Source organism: Aulonocara stuartgranti, assembly GCF_965226115.1.
Source record: "Aulonocara stuartgranti genome assembly, chromosome: 2".
Classification (NCBI taxonomy): domain Eukaryota; kingdom Metazoa; phylum Chordata; class Actinopteri; order Cichliformes; family Cichlidae; genus Aulonocara; species Aulonocara stuartgranti.
The window spans coordinates 26,178,042-26,191,311 of record NC_138940.1 but is presented as its reverse complement, the minus strand read 5'-3'; the positions used below and the strand labels follow the sequence as shown (position 1 = coordinate 26,191,311).

Here is a 13,270-nt window from a genome sequence, read left to right as displayed (position 1 = left end):
TTCTTTTTTTCCTTTGTGGTTTATGAAAATAATCATGAACGCTCGGCCTTATGTATTTATTTCTTTTGTCCGAAATCCTTATTCATCATTAATGACACATGAAAAAGGAATGAATGGCCAGTACATGAATACGTGGCCTTATGATGAAGCCTAAGTAGCAATAATAACATTTTTTTTCTTTCTTTCTTTTTTTTTTTTTATGTAATAGGTCTTTCAGCAATCCTGACCCGTATTTGAGATTAAGTTATTTCTACTTGTACATGAAGTCTAATGTTACAGAATATTGTTTATGGGGAAGCAGGCCTACCTAAAGGGCAAAAGATGAATGCTAAACCTACTCATTTACTTACTCTGGGGGTGTTGTTAATGTCTCCTATGTTTACAAAGTCCTTTTAATTCATCATATTTGGATAAATTTAGCCAATAGAGGGAGACAAATAGTGATTCAGAGCTCAGATGCTGACACAGTGCTGCTGTGACCTCCTCTGCTAATCCTGAAAGTCAGAGAAAACGCCGTGCAAAAAGCTGTGCGTTTCTGTATTGTATTCTTGATGTTATTAGCTTTTGTAGAACAGCTCAGATCTATACAAACCCATCCCGTCGACCTGCTGTTGCAGCTCTGCCTTATGATAACAAGATCAAAGAGAAAAATTAATCAACTAGTTTAATCCGTGAACTTCAGAGACATTTTCTTACGCATCTCAGAGATGAAACACTTCATAGTTATGCACGCACTGCTGTTCTTTCCCTGGCAGTAAACAAATAACTTAACAGACAAATGTCACTGGTCTTTTCCATCTTTGTTACCGTTTCTGGCCACGGGGGAAAACGAATACACCGAAAGTCTTAACTTATTACCAAAAAAAAAAAAAAGCATGCAGCTTCATGGACAGACCAGCCAGTACAGCTCCCTCTTTTCTGATTTGATTTAGAGCAGCTGCTACCATCATCTGTCCAATAGATTTGACTGACCTTGTGTTTTTATAGGCGCAGGAAGCATCTTAGGCACCAACGATTCGCTTTCATACCATACTGTAGTTCATCACTGAAAACCAGACCAATTGATATCATTTAAAAGACACAGTTCAGAGAGATCACTGCTCGATGCATGCTCCATTTCCTTTATGAGAGACGTTTAAAGATTTAATCTCCAGATTGTATCTCACATCTGGAAGGCTACATCAGACTCTGCTGCTTCTGCAGTCCCTATTGTTACTGCCTTTCATCTTTGAGAGGAAAGCAGAGCGCCTGACCTTCTCACCTTAAATAATATTAATCACAAGTGTTATGCTTGTAATCTTTTAAATTTGTTTTGATATTATTTTCCCCCCAAGTTCAGTGGAAAAAGTACGGGATGGGCATGATAACAGAACAATAGGGATAGATTTAATAACTTGCATAAGTAAAGCCTCTTGTTATATCCTTATCCCCCTTGTCCAATAACAGCGCTCACTACATCAAACCTTTCCTTCAATTCCCGTGAAGAATGAACAGATTCTTATGAACAGATTCAATATGAACAGATATTGAGCATTTAGTCTCTGGCAAAATAACTCAACAATAAAGGTTAAACAATAAATGACAATCAGATTTTTCAATAATAGAAATAAAGCAAAGCTGCAGTGTGAAAAGTGACCAGGACTACCAGCTTTATAATACTAGTAGTATTGATCTGAACCCACCCTTTTTTTTTGGTCTCACATCAACTCACTGAAAGCTGCCTGCTTGAAGTCTGGAAAAGATCATGGTCTGAGATTCATGCTACATGTGAATCATACTGCTGAGTCAGATCTACGTCGTAACTCACGCCATAACTGCAACCCAATTTTAACCCTGGACCGCAACCTCCTACTTAACCTGACGTGCACCTCCCGAGAAATCTAGCTACATGTCGGGCTGATGCATACCACAACGACTTAAAAAGCATGGAAGGTTACGCTGTAGGAATAATAGGAGTTTCCGGTCATCTGAAGCATTTTTAGAAAGCTCTATTTCATGTTCTTGCACAGTGCCAATTCCAAATCTAAAGATGCCAGCACCAACACCCATCGTACATACACTTCTTCAGACACATACATTAAACTGATAACAGCCTGACAGACCTATAAGGTCTCTTTTTGGGAGAGGACATCTCTGTATCCACGTAACATGAACAGAGCTTCTCCAGAGGGCTGTACAACAAAGCAGGGTTTGGGTTAGTGGGTTAACTGCAGCTTTTGAATGAAAGCTCTGAATGGTTTAGGACCAAAATACATCAGTGACCTCCTGACCCAGTATGAACCTTCCACATCCCTCAGGTCATCTGGATCCGGTTTTTTATCAGTTCCCAGAACCAGACACGGAGAAGCTGCATTCAGCTTTTATGCTCCATATATCTGGAACAAACTCCCAGAAAGCCCCAGATCCGCTGAAACACTGTTTATTTAAATCCAGGTTGAAGACTCACCTGTTCTCAGCTGCATTTGAATAAAGCACCAAATCCACACTGTATTACTTTTTAAGCTTAAATTTCAAAACTTACATTTTAACTACTGATTTTATCTATTGTTTCTTTCTTTTTTCCCATTTTAAATCATGCTTTTTATTTGCTTTTGTTTTTTAGTGTCTCTGTAACGCACTTTGAATGACCTCGCTGGTGAATTGTGCTATATAAATAAACTTGCCTTGCCTTTTTCTGTATTGTAAAGGTAGCTCACTTTTTACTGGGGTGCATCCCCGCTAGAGTTTGCAGCATGGGTAACAGCGCTCTTATGCTCAGAAGCACTTTTTTCTTATGAAAAGAGTACCACCATTTGTCCCACAGACCTCAGCACGGAGCATGGCGAGTAAGTGGTTTTCTAGGTTTCTGAGACTTTCTAAACCCTCTGGCACTCCGTGGGAGATATAGATTCTCAGCAGAGATAACTTTACTTCTTGCTTCATTTCCCCCCCCAGCTGCTAGCTAGGAATTTAATCTTTTTTCATTACTAATTGTTACCCACTTGTTGGTCATATATAAGATTTGTCAGTTCAACACAGCCAGTGTTGCATCTAAAAGGGTAATAACTCTAGTCATTAAAGTCATTATAGCTATTATAGCCCACGGGTGGGCCCTGGAAGGTTAAAGAGTAGCACGGAAGTTATGGGGTTAAACTATCAAAATAACTTTTAAGTAGCTGGTACAGTTATTCTGCTGAGCACTGGGAAAAATGGAAACTTTATTCTGTTTTTGGCTTCTTTTTGTTTTCTCTATAAATCTAGCTTTTTATGTTAAAGTTAAAAAAGTTTAAAAAAAACTGTATTACTAAGTATACGTTTGACTTTTTTTGCTGCTTTCTTTTTTAGAACTATAGGAGAATAAAAGCGGTAGCTATTAAAACCAGCAGCAGTACCACTCATTGCCTTCAGGTGGCACAATAGTTTTAAAAACTATTAGCTTTACCTGTAGGTGGCACACTGTAGCTTTTAGTAGCTGGTCACTGCTCAGATCCATGAGAAGCTTGAAATCTAAAAAAAAGTTTTTGTCTGAATTCATAAACATATGTAATGATAACCTGTTGCTGAATACTGCAGTTGGATCTTATTTACATAAAACTACAGGGCAGTTAAATCTGATTAGACACTCTTGTTGTTTGTGTTTAGGCTTGCAAAAAGTTGTGCTGAGTTATTTCATAAAGTGCAGTGCAGTAAGATTTCCCTCACTGCAGCCTGACTCACACCATAGCCCCCTAAAAAACATCATCAACAACAACAACATACATTTGTGTTCAGGTTGTCTAAATATGCAGTTAAGCAGCTAAATTGGATGCACACAGTTAGTAATTAGCTAATTAAATGGCACGGTGGGGCCTCTGTTTACCATCTTAAAGAAGCCGAATGGCCCCGATGTGACACTCAAGAACAAAAGCATCTTGTTCCTGAAGGCGTGACACCCTATAGCCCAGCCTGGATTTCTTCTATCTGAAATTGGATGAGTCAAAAACTCATGAGCAGCAACTAAGCTCCTAGCACAGATGAATGAAAAACACAGAGGTTTCACAGTCTTGGCCGAGCACAGCATTTCCTTCTTATTGTTCACATGGGAATGAAAGGCATAACTTTCCAGTGAAAGGTGTAAAAGTTTAAGCCCCCTGCATCCACTCTGATTGATCTGAACAAGCATCGAGGAACAACAATATCATTACGAGGCAGTGGGAAACCTCCTTGCGGTTCTCCACAAGGGGAGGGATCATGTCAGCCTGCAGAAAGAGATGATATTGCCTCTGGCATGGACAGAACTTGATTTCATTGATGTGTTCTATAGAAAAAAGCTTTCCCCACCAAACTGTCAAAGGCGCCCATTAAATAGCCGGTGACGTCAAATGTGCGTAAGCTAACTTAGAGAAACAGACATCACATGACAGCACTCTCGCTTTTTCATGTGGTATCTTTATGGAGGGGGGACAAGGGAGTCATTGACACATACTGCAGTTAAATAAAAAATCTTTGAAGTTTTCAAGTAAAAGCTTTTATTTTTTTTCTTTTGGGATTAAATGAAACATGCTGCTTTTGATTTGTTTTCTTATCTAGTGCGTGTGAGGAAAATGAACATCATTATTTTATCTTTTATCCTATAATCAGAAACTCCGCATTATTAGACAGCAATGGCCTCCACTTAGTCGAGACAAACACAGACATCAAATGATGTCATGATGTCTGCCCTTTGTTGTGATCTAACAGATCTGATTGGTTGTAATTGAATGAGTATGTTTCTCTTATTACCACACAAACTGAGATTGAAGCAGGGGCCAGTTGAAGTAACGGCAAGAGGGATTACAATGGCCCAAGCAGCAAAATCGCAGAATTGCTCTTTAGCTGCTGCCTCCTCAGTCTGAGGAATGTGCCGTAGGGTTAAGTTGAAGGAGAGAGCTTCTCAGGCCAACCATAAGTCACCCAAGTGGCTCTACTTTAAAGGCAGAATCCCACAAGAGCTAATTGCATGTCACCCATTTTTAGCCAGAATATTTATCTGAGCTATATATATTGATAGTGCTTCAAGGTGCTCGAAAAGAAGAGCAGGATGTGCGTGTGTGTCTATGAAAAAGACCACTTGTGCCGATGTATTTTTACCACTGCCAGCATTCAGCTCCTTTAATGAAGCAATAGTATTAATACTGTGCTGTAGAAATGCTCTGTTAAAAGCAAATGTTCTGCATTTACTTTACAAAAATGAACTCAAAATACTAAAATTAAAAATAGTAAATACATAAACTAGCATTAGTGGGTACAGTATGTTGAAAAAAGCAATACAGTTACCCGCTGTTAATTGTTAACATTATCAAAATTATATATATATTAAAGTTATTAAATAAATAAGAGGAAAAAGAGAAATATCATTTTGTGAAGCTGCAGCCAGGAAATACTTTCAAACAGAGTGACTTAAATTGATTAACAAAATAGTCTGCAATTAATCTTCTGCCAGTCAGCTTAATTGATTTTTAAACTGTTTGTTAAAAACAAAACATGTCTTTTTAAGATCTTCTTTTGTGTACAAAAATATACAAATTGGTAACTGAAGTTGTATCTTACTAACATTATTACTGTTAAACTGTTTTTTGTTTTTATTAAAGCAAGAAAATGGCATTATGGTTATTGTCAGCCTTTAAAATCTCCAAGTCTAACCATATCCCAAAATGATCTATTGGATTGGGATCTGGTGAATGTAGAGGCCATTTGAGTACAGTGAACTCACTGTCATGTCCATGAAAGCAGTTTGAGATGATTTAAGATTTGTGACATAGTGAGTTATCCTCTTGGAAGCAGCCATCAGAAGATGGGTAAACTGCGGGCTGAAAGACATGGATATCGTAACCAACAATACTTAGGCAGGCTGCGGAGTGTAAACATGCTCAGTTGATTCTAAGCGACTCAAAGTGTGCTAATAAAATACCCACCATAAATTTATACAACAACGGGGTGGATCCAGGCTTTCAGGTTGTTTACACTAAATTCTGACCTACCATCTGAACGTTGCAGCAAAAATCGAGACTCATCAGACCAGGCAACGTTTTTCAAACTAAAGGTTGTCTGATTTGTGGGAGGCTGTGTGGACTGGAGACTCTTTTTTCCTGTTCTTAGCTGAGAGGAGTGGCACTCAGTTTGGTCTTCTGCTGCTGCAGCCCATCTGATAGAAGATTCGATGTGTTGTGTATTCAGATATGCTCTTCTGCATACCTTGCTTACAGCGAGTGGTTATTTAAGTTACCGTTGCCTGCCTATCAACTCAAAGAATCCCTGATGTCACCAAGGCATTTTTGCCCAGATAATTGCCATTCACTGGACACTTTCTCTTTTTCATAGCATCCTCTTTGAACCATACAGATGGCTGTTTGGAAAATCCCAGCAGCAGATCAGCAGCTTACGAAATACTCTGACCAGCCCATCTGACACCAACAGCCACATGTTCCTCAAGCACCTTTCTTCCTCATTTTCATGCTAAGTCCAAACGTTAGCAGCTCTTCTTGACCATGTCTTCATGCTTAGATGCGTCTTGTGATTGTGAAACAGTTGAACAGGTGTACCTAATAAAGTGGCTGGTAAGTGTCTTTATGAAATACCTCTGTATTTTGAATATACCACACAGTACTGCTTACCTAGTAGACATTAGCATGCTAGCACTGTTTAGCATGCTAACATTAGCATTTTGTTCAAACTGTGCCTTCTGTCCTGGCAGGCTCTCAGACTTTGTTTTAGGACAACACATTGATGTCATCAGTGAGCTCATCTAACTCAGAAAAAGCAAGTACCACACCAAAAAGTCTATCTGTTGGTTTCAAAATAACTAAAGGAACCAGCCTTAGCAAAGAGGCTGATGTATCAAACTGGCATTCAGTACTTTGTCTGTGAAGGTTCTCAGTCATCCAGGTCATCGTAGTCAAAGGAGCTTGCAAAGAAAAACGTCTGGACTTCTTTAAGTTGCTTTAAGATGTTTCACCTCTCATCCGAGAAGCTTCTTCAGTTCTAAGGTCAAATGGTGGGGAGTCCCAGATTTAAACCTAGTGGGAGTATCCCCCCGCAGAGGGACAAAAGGACCCCCTGATGATCCTCTAATCCCCTGAGCCAAGGTGTGAAACTGGGTGTGGGCCAAGAAAACAGTCCTCATGAACTGGAAAAATAAAAATAATCTTAATTCTAACCAATATAGAAATTATCTATTAGATTACATTAGTCTTGACACAGCCTCTGCCACCACATTAGATCAATTGCTCTGGGCCCCTTTTATCAGCTCCATCACCTAGTGGGGGTGGGGGGTCATAGTTTGGTCCCGCCTTCACTGTTGTGATTGGTGAGGGGGTAGGGACAGGCTTAGGGCGTCGGGGGGTTCCCCGGAGGCATCTTCCTTGGGGGGCTCAACCCGGGGTAGCGGTCACGTCCGGTTGAGGGCTCTGTTGGCTCTCAGGTGACTGTTTCCTCGCGGCTGCGTGCAGCGGGGCTAGGGGAGGGTCTGTGCTGACGGACGCGGGTTACTGACCTGGCAACCTGGCTGCCCCTGGGTGGGTCCGGGATGGGCGTGAGGTTCTGGGGGCGCTCCGTCTCTGGGCTGGGGCCCGGGCCGGGCCTCGGGGGCTCGGGTCCTGGTTGGTGTGTTGCCGGGGTTGTGGGCGGGTGGGTGCATGGGGGCCCGGCCCTGGAGCAGGGTGCCGCCGGTGCATTGAGCCGCCTGGGGGGCTCTTCAACTGGTGGGGGGGATGGTCACATCTTGCAGGAGCTTTCTTCTCTCAGGAACTCTCTGCAGGAGGGGGAGATACAGGAGAGGTGGAGGAAGATCTCAGCCTGGGCGTTTACCGTCTTATGTAGTCTGGAAGATGTGTGGTTGGTGGGGTGGGTGCAGTTTTCTCTGTGGTGGGGTTGGGTGGACTGTCCAGGGCTCTGTGGAGCCGGGGGGCGCTACTGCACTGGGCCCCGGTCTGATGGGCCTGGGCCCCCCTTCCCTGGCGGGTCGCGGAGGGTGGGAGTGCCTACTGGGGTCAGCGGGGGAGCTGGCCCCAGGGAGGGGTTACCTGCCCCTCCCTTCCTTCCCTCCCCATCTCCAGCTGCCTCCCTCTTCCCGCTCCTCCACAACCACCCACACATGCAGGGCCTTGGAGTGGGGGTATGTCACCAGGGTGCAGAGGAGGCTACCCCCCCCCCCCCCCCCCCCCCGTCCCCTTCTGGCTGCCTCTGCCTCAATTTTATCCCACAACTTAGACATTCACATTATTCACACTCTCATTACACATACATATAGGATCTTGGGGGTGGGCACAATCACGGAGTCCAAATCACCATCAGGGTGTATACCTCACCCCTGACGTCGTTGCCCACCTCTCAATTTTAAATACACTTAGTCATTGAGGGTTAGCAGGAGGGACTATGCGCTTACCTGCTGCTCCTTGGCAGGTAGCTCCATGCCCTCCTGGGTTTTAATTGCACCTTAGAACACATATGCATCAACACTACAATGAGCGGGTGGAGGGAGGTTTGGAGTCTTCTCCCACCCCCATTCTCTGCGGCCTGCTGGAGCGGGAGGGCTAGTAGGAGGAGTTGGCCGTCCGACTGCGGTCTGGGGTGTGGGGCCTCCCTGCTGCTGCGGAGTCGGGGTGGTCTGCCTCTCCCCACCGCAGGGAAAAGGGTAACACCACCTGGGTCTGGGTGCAATTCCCCCCTCCAGGGGCAAGGGTACCTAGACCCGGTTTGTAGAGTACGCTTGGGGAGTGTGATTGTGTGTACAGCGTCTCTTTATGTCTGTCTCCACGTTGGTTGAGTGTGGAGTGAGTGCATATGAGAGCATGAGGGTGGGAATGGATGTTTGTATATGTGTGTGCCTGTATGTCTGTGTCTATATGTCAGGTTGGGTATCAGACGCCACCTCTCTGGGGACACCTCAGGCCCTCCAAGGTTTGGAGGCCTATCTCCACCCACCACCACTTCCCCTGCCGGTGGCGGACTCCCTCAGGTGTCGGTGTGTTGGTGGTTCTTTGTGTCTGGGGGTGGGCGTCCGGGTACACACCGGCTCACTCCTTGGCGGCCGCTTGTCGGGGCCTGGGGCCTGGGGCTCGCTCGGGCCCCTTTGGAGGTGGGGTGCCCCCGGCCTCTCGGCCTAGGGCTCGGTCACTCAGGCGCAGCTGGGGGCCGGCGGAGCTCACGGGCGCGTCACTGCAACTCCCCCTGACTTCTGCTCCGCGGCTGCTGGGCGAGCCCTCATCTGGGACTCTCCTCAGCTCTTACTGGGACAGTGGCGCGGCTGCTCCTCTGTTGGTCTTCCATGGTCTCTTGTGTTCTGGGGGCCTCTGGATGTCTGGAGTTTTGATCTCCTCCATACCCGCTTCACACCCTGGAGGACGGGGCTGTGGCCCCCCCACACTCCCTAGCAGATCATTACATGGAGAAACCTTTGGAATGCAAGCATGCTGATCCACACAGGTATGCACACATGGGTATTCACAGACGCGGACTAAAGCTTTCTTGGCTGCTGCCTCAAAGCACACTGTGCGCTGTCTATCTTGCGTGCTGCACAATATCGTTTATTACTTAGTAAATACTGATATCTATGACTAGCTAGTTTATTGTGATGGTGCTTTGTTTTCTCTATTATTATGTTGCTCTTTGTTGTTTGCTGTCTCCTCTGTTTGTTTTTGTTTGTTTGTTTGTTTTTTTTTTTTTTCCCATACAGGTGACCCAGGAGTTCTTTTTTTTTTTTTTTTTTTGTCTCTCTTCCCCCCCCTTCTCACCGTCTCTTCTCCCCTTTGGTTTTCTTTCTTTCTCTCCCCCTCTCTCTCTCATTCATTCCCCCTGTCCTATTTATTAAAAAAAAAAAAAAAAAAAAAAAATGACAAAGGATGAACTGAAGCTCTGCCATCACGTAATGTCGCATACTGCTGTTTCTGATGTCATTAAAAAAAAAAAAAAAAAAAAAAAAAAGAAAAAAAGAAACTGGGTGTGGGTCCCAATCAGCCAGGGTTTTGGGTGAGCTCATTGTGAAACCTGGCCCCACCTTATCATGCGAATTCCTGAGGTCAGATGGCCCAGGATGTGAGTTGGCGTTAAGGCGTCTGGGAAGGGATCTCAAAACTGGATTATAGATGGCAGACAGTTGGAGTCGTAAACCACCGCCTCTGTTCAAAGATGGTCGCTCACAGTGGACATAGATGGCTTCTTTCACTCCTCTTTCAAACCATCTGTCCTCTCTGTCCAAAATGTGAACATTGGCATCCTCGAAAGAGTGTCCTTTGTCCTTAAGATGCAGATGGACAGCTGAGTCGTATCCTGTGGAGGTGGCTCTTCTGTGTTGTGCCATGCGCTTGTGAAGTGGCTGTTTGGTCTCTCCAATGTAGAGGTCTGGGCATTCCTCGCTACACTGTACAGCATACACCACATTGTTAAGTCTGTGTTTTGGAGTTTTGTCTTTCGGGTGAACCAGTTTTTGTCTGAGCGTGTTGCTGGGTCTGAAATGCACCGGGATGTCATGCTTGGAGAAAACTCTCCTGTGTTTGTCTGATACACCGGCTACATAGGGGATGACAATGTTGTTGCATCTGTCCTTCTTATCCTCCCTCACTGGTGTCTGATCTTCTTTTCTGTGCTTCTTTGCTGACTTTAAGAATGCCCATTTAGGATAACCGCATGTTTTAAGTGCTTCCTTTACATGCGTGTGTTCCTTCTTTTTCCCTTCAGGCTTAGAGGGAACATGTTCTGCCTGGTGGTGTAGGGTCCTAATTACTCCAAGTTTGTGTTCCAGAGGGTGATGGGAGTCAAAGGGGAGGTACTGGTCCGTGTGTGTGGGCTTCCGGTAAATTTCGATGTTGAGGTTGCCATTCTCTTCAATGTGCACAGCGCAGTCCAGGAAAGGCAAACAGTTATCCTTTGTGTCTTCCCTGGTGAACTTGATGTTTTTATCCACAGTGTTAATGTGCGCAGTGAAGGATTCCACTTCATGTGTCTTGATTTTGACCCAGGTGTCATCTACAACACATATCTGTACCAGTGGCTGGGTACTCTTCCTTTGAAAGAGCCAAGAGCCTTCCTTTCCACTTCCTCCATGTAAAGGTTGGCTACAATAGGTGACACGGGGGAGCCCATGGCACAGCCATGTTGTTGTCTGTAGAAGCCTTCGTTGTATTTGAAGTATGTTGTGGTAAGGCAGAGGCCTAACAGTGTGCAAATCTGATCGGGTGTGAAGTTGGTCCTGTTTTCCAAGGAGCTGTCTTCTTGTAGTCGTTTTCTGACAGTCTCCACTGCCTCCGTAGTGGGTATGCAAGTGAAGAGAGAGACTACATCAAAGGACACCATGGTTTCATCTGGATCCAGGGTAAGTTTCTGGACCTTGTCAGTGAAGTCGGTGGAGTTCTTGATGTGGTGTGGGGTCTTCCCCACGAGAGGAGCAAGGATGGTAGCAAGGTGTTTTGCAATATAAGTGGCTGAGTTTATGCTACTGACTATGGGTCTGAGTGGGACAGTTTACTTAGTACTTTTTAGTACTTTACACTTTATTCAATGTTAAAATGCAATTCTGTTTCTGCTTTTCATTCTGGTGCTGATTAAATTTTAATGTCACAGTGTTAGTTGCTCTCTGATCACTGTGTGCCAAGTATCCAAGTATCATCAGAGGAAAGGTTTAATCGCTGTATGCCAAGTAGCATAATCTATGCTGGTGAACATCTGCAGTCTTTTTCCAGCTTTCTTCTATGCTAAGCCCATTACTCTCCTCAAAATACAAATTGAGATGTTTCCCTTGAGTGTTCAAAAGTCATATTTACCATTTTTTGCACTGTAAAAATAAAACTTTCTAAATGCTTTGAATGATGTTAATTAACAATTTAATTTCCAGGATATTAATAATGTTAAGCTCCACCATGAACACATCAGCCAGTGGCACTTTCAATGCAGCTAAAAGTACAGCGAAAAGACTTCCTTACACACTTTATGCACTTCACGTTTAAGCTTTTTTTGGCATGAAATACAGAATCCCATCTTTGCAGCAGTGCAGTCATAATCACATCATTTCTCCACATATCATCAAGGCTAGCTTATATAATGCACACACCTGCCAACAAGTCCCACTTAATCATATTAGTGAGAAAGCGAGGGTTGTGTGTGTCTGACTACTTCCTCGCATTCCTTAGTTCTGCAGATTTGTTTATCTCCCACCTTAGTATATGTTACTACAAGGCAATTTAATCACACTCCTTTTGTGTTGGTTTTTTAGCAAAGTCATGGTATGATGGCTGCTGTAGCTAAGAGCGAATTGAACCGAGTCACTCCTCCTTGTGTGGGACAGATGCCCAAACACTGTGGCAGCCTTGTTGAAAGGGACCTTTGTAGCTGTCAGGAGCGGTGGAGGGGGCTGAAGAAGCACATGCAGCGCTGCGAAAACACTCACATGAACATGTTCAGACACTGACAATGTGCTTCATTTACATGTCAGGATACAACTTATTTATCAATTTGCTGTTCTGGAGCTTTCAGTGACATCATGTAATCTTCAGCTGCCGATTGAGCGCGCCCAGATGTGAACCAGAAATCCCTGAGCTCCTTTAGGAAAAAATGGATGTTAAGAAAGCTGCATTTCCACGACAACTCGGGCCAACTCTGTCTGCTGATAAAGATCATGTGATGCAATCCAAAGCTCCAGAATGGCTTTTAATGGACCTCGGGGCAGGGTTTTCTGAAGAGCTTTATTCAAGGTCAAAAAAAAAAAAAAGTTGTAATATTATTACTGCATGTTTGAATGTAGGCTATAAAGTCAAATTACATGCTTTTGTGGGGTCTTTTTATAGGCTGTATGTGCTGCTTATAATAATAAATAAACTGTTTAATTTGCCTGGACATTTCTTTAAGCAATGAGAGACAGCCCAGTAACAATTAATACTGCGACAATGAAAAAACATTAATTTTCAAATCACGAGTATCGGCAATACCAGTTCAACAAAACAAAATTGTTCGTTTTTTAAAGCTGATCGAATAGTAAAATGTATGATCAAACTTGACAGTCATCCTAAAAGGCCACTGGACACTTACTTAAGATGTTGTTTTGAATAATTTTACAAATTAAATGAAGAAAATGCTTAAAAACTTTGCCGACTTTCCTTCTAAAACAAACTGTTTTCCTCTGAGCTGAATCCTCACAATCCTTTACTTACCATAATACACAAAATCCGTCCAACAACTGCTCCTACGCAATCAGCATTTGAGCAACCCAACTTGACACATTGGTACGTCTTAGTCCCCCGAAGGTTCTCGTCAGATGCTATGAAGTCACCACGTTGCCTAGCAA

The 13,270-nt window shown here is 43.7% G+C and overlaps 1 long non-coding RNA gene across 1 annotated transcript; it reads left to right on the top strand.

Moving 5' to 3' along the window:
- The first annotated feature begins 8,384 nt into the window (after nt 1-8,384).
- Nucleotides 8,385-9,835, top strand: LOC309689440. Its single transcript, XR_014271370.1, has 2 exons — nt 8,385-9,420; nt 9,671-9,835. It is a non-coding gene; the product is annotated as an uncharacterized lncRNA (long non-coding RNA).
- Nucleotides 9,836-13,270: the final 3,435 nt, after the last annotated feature.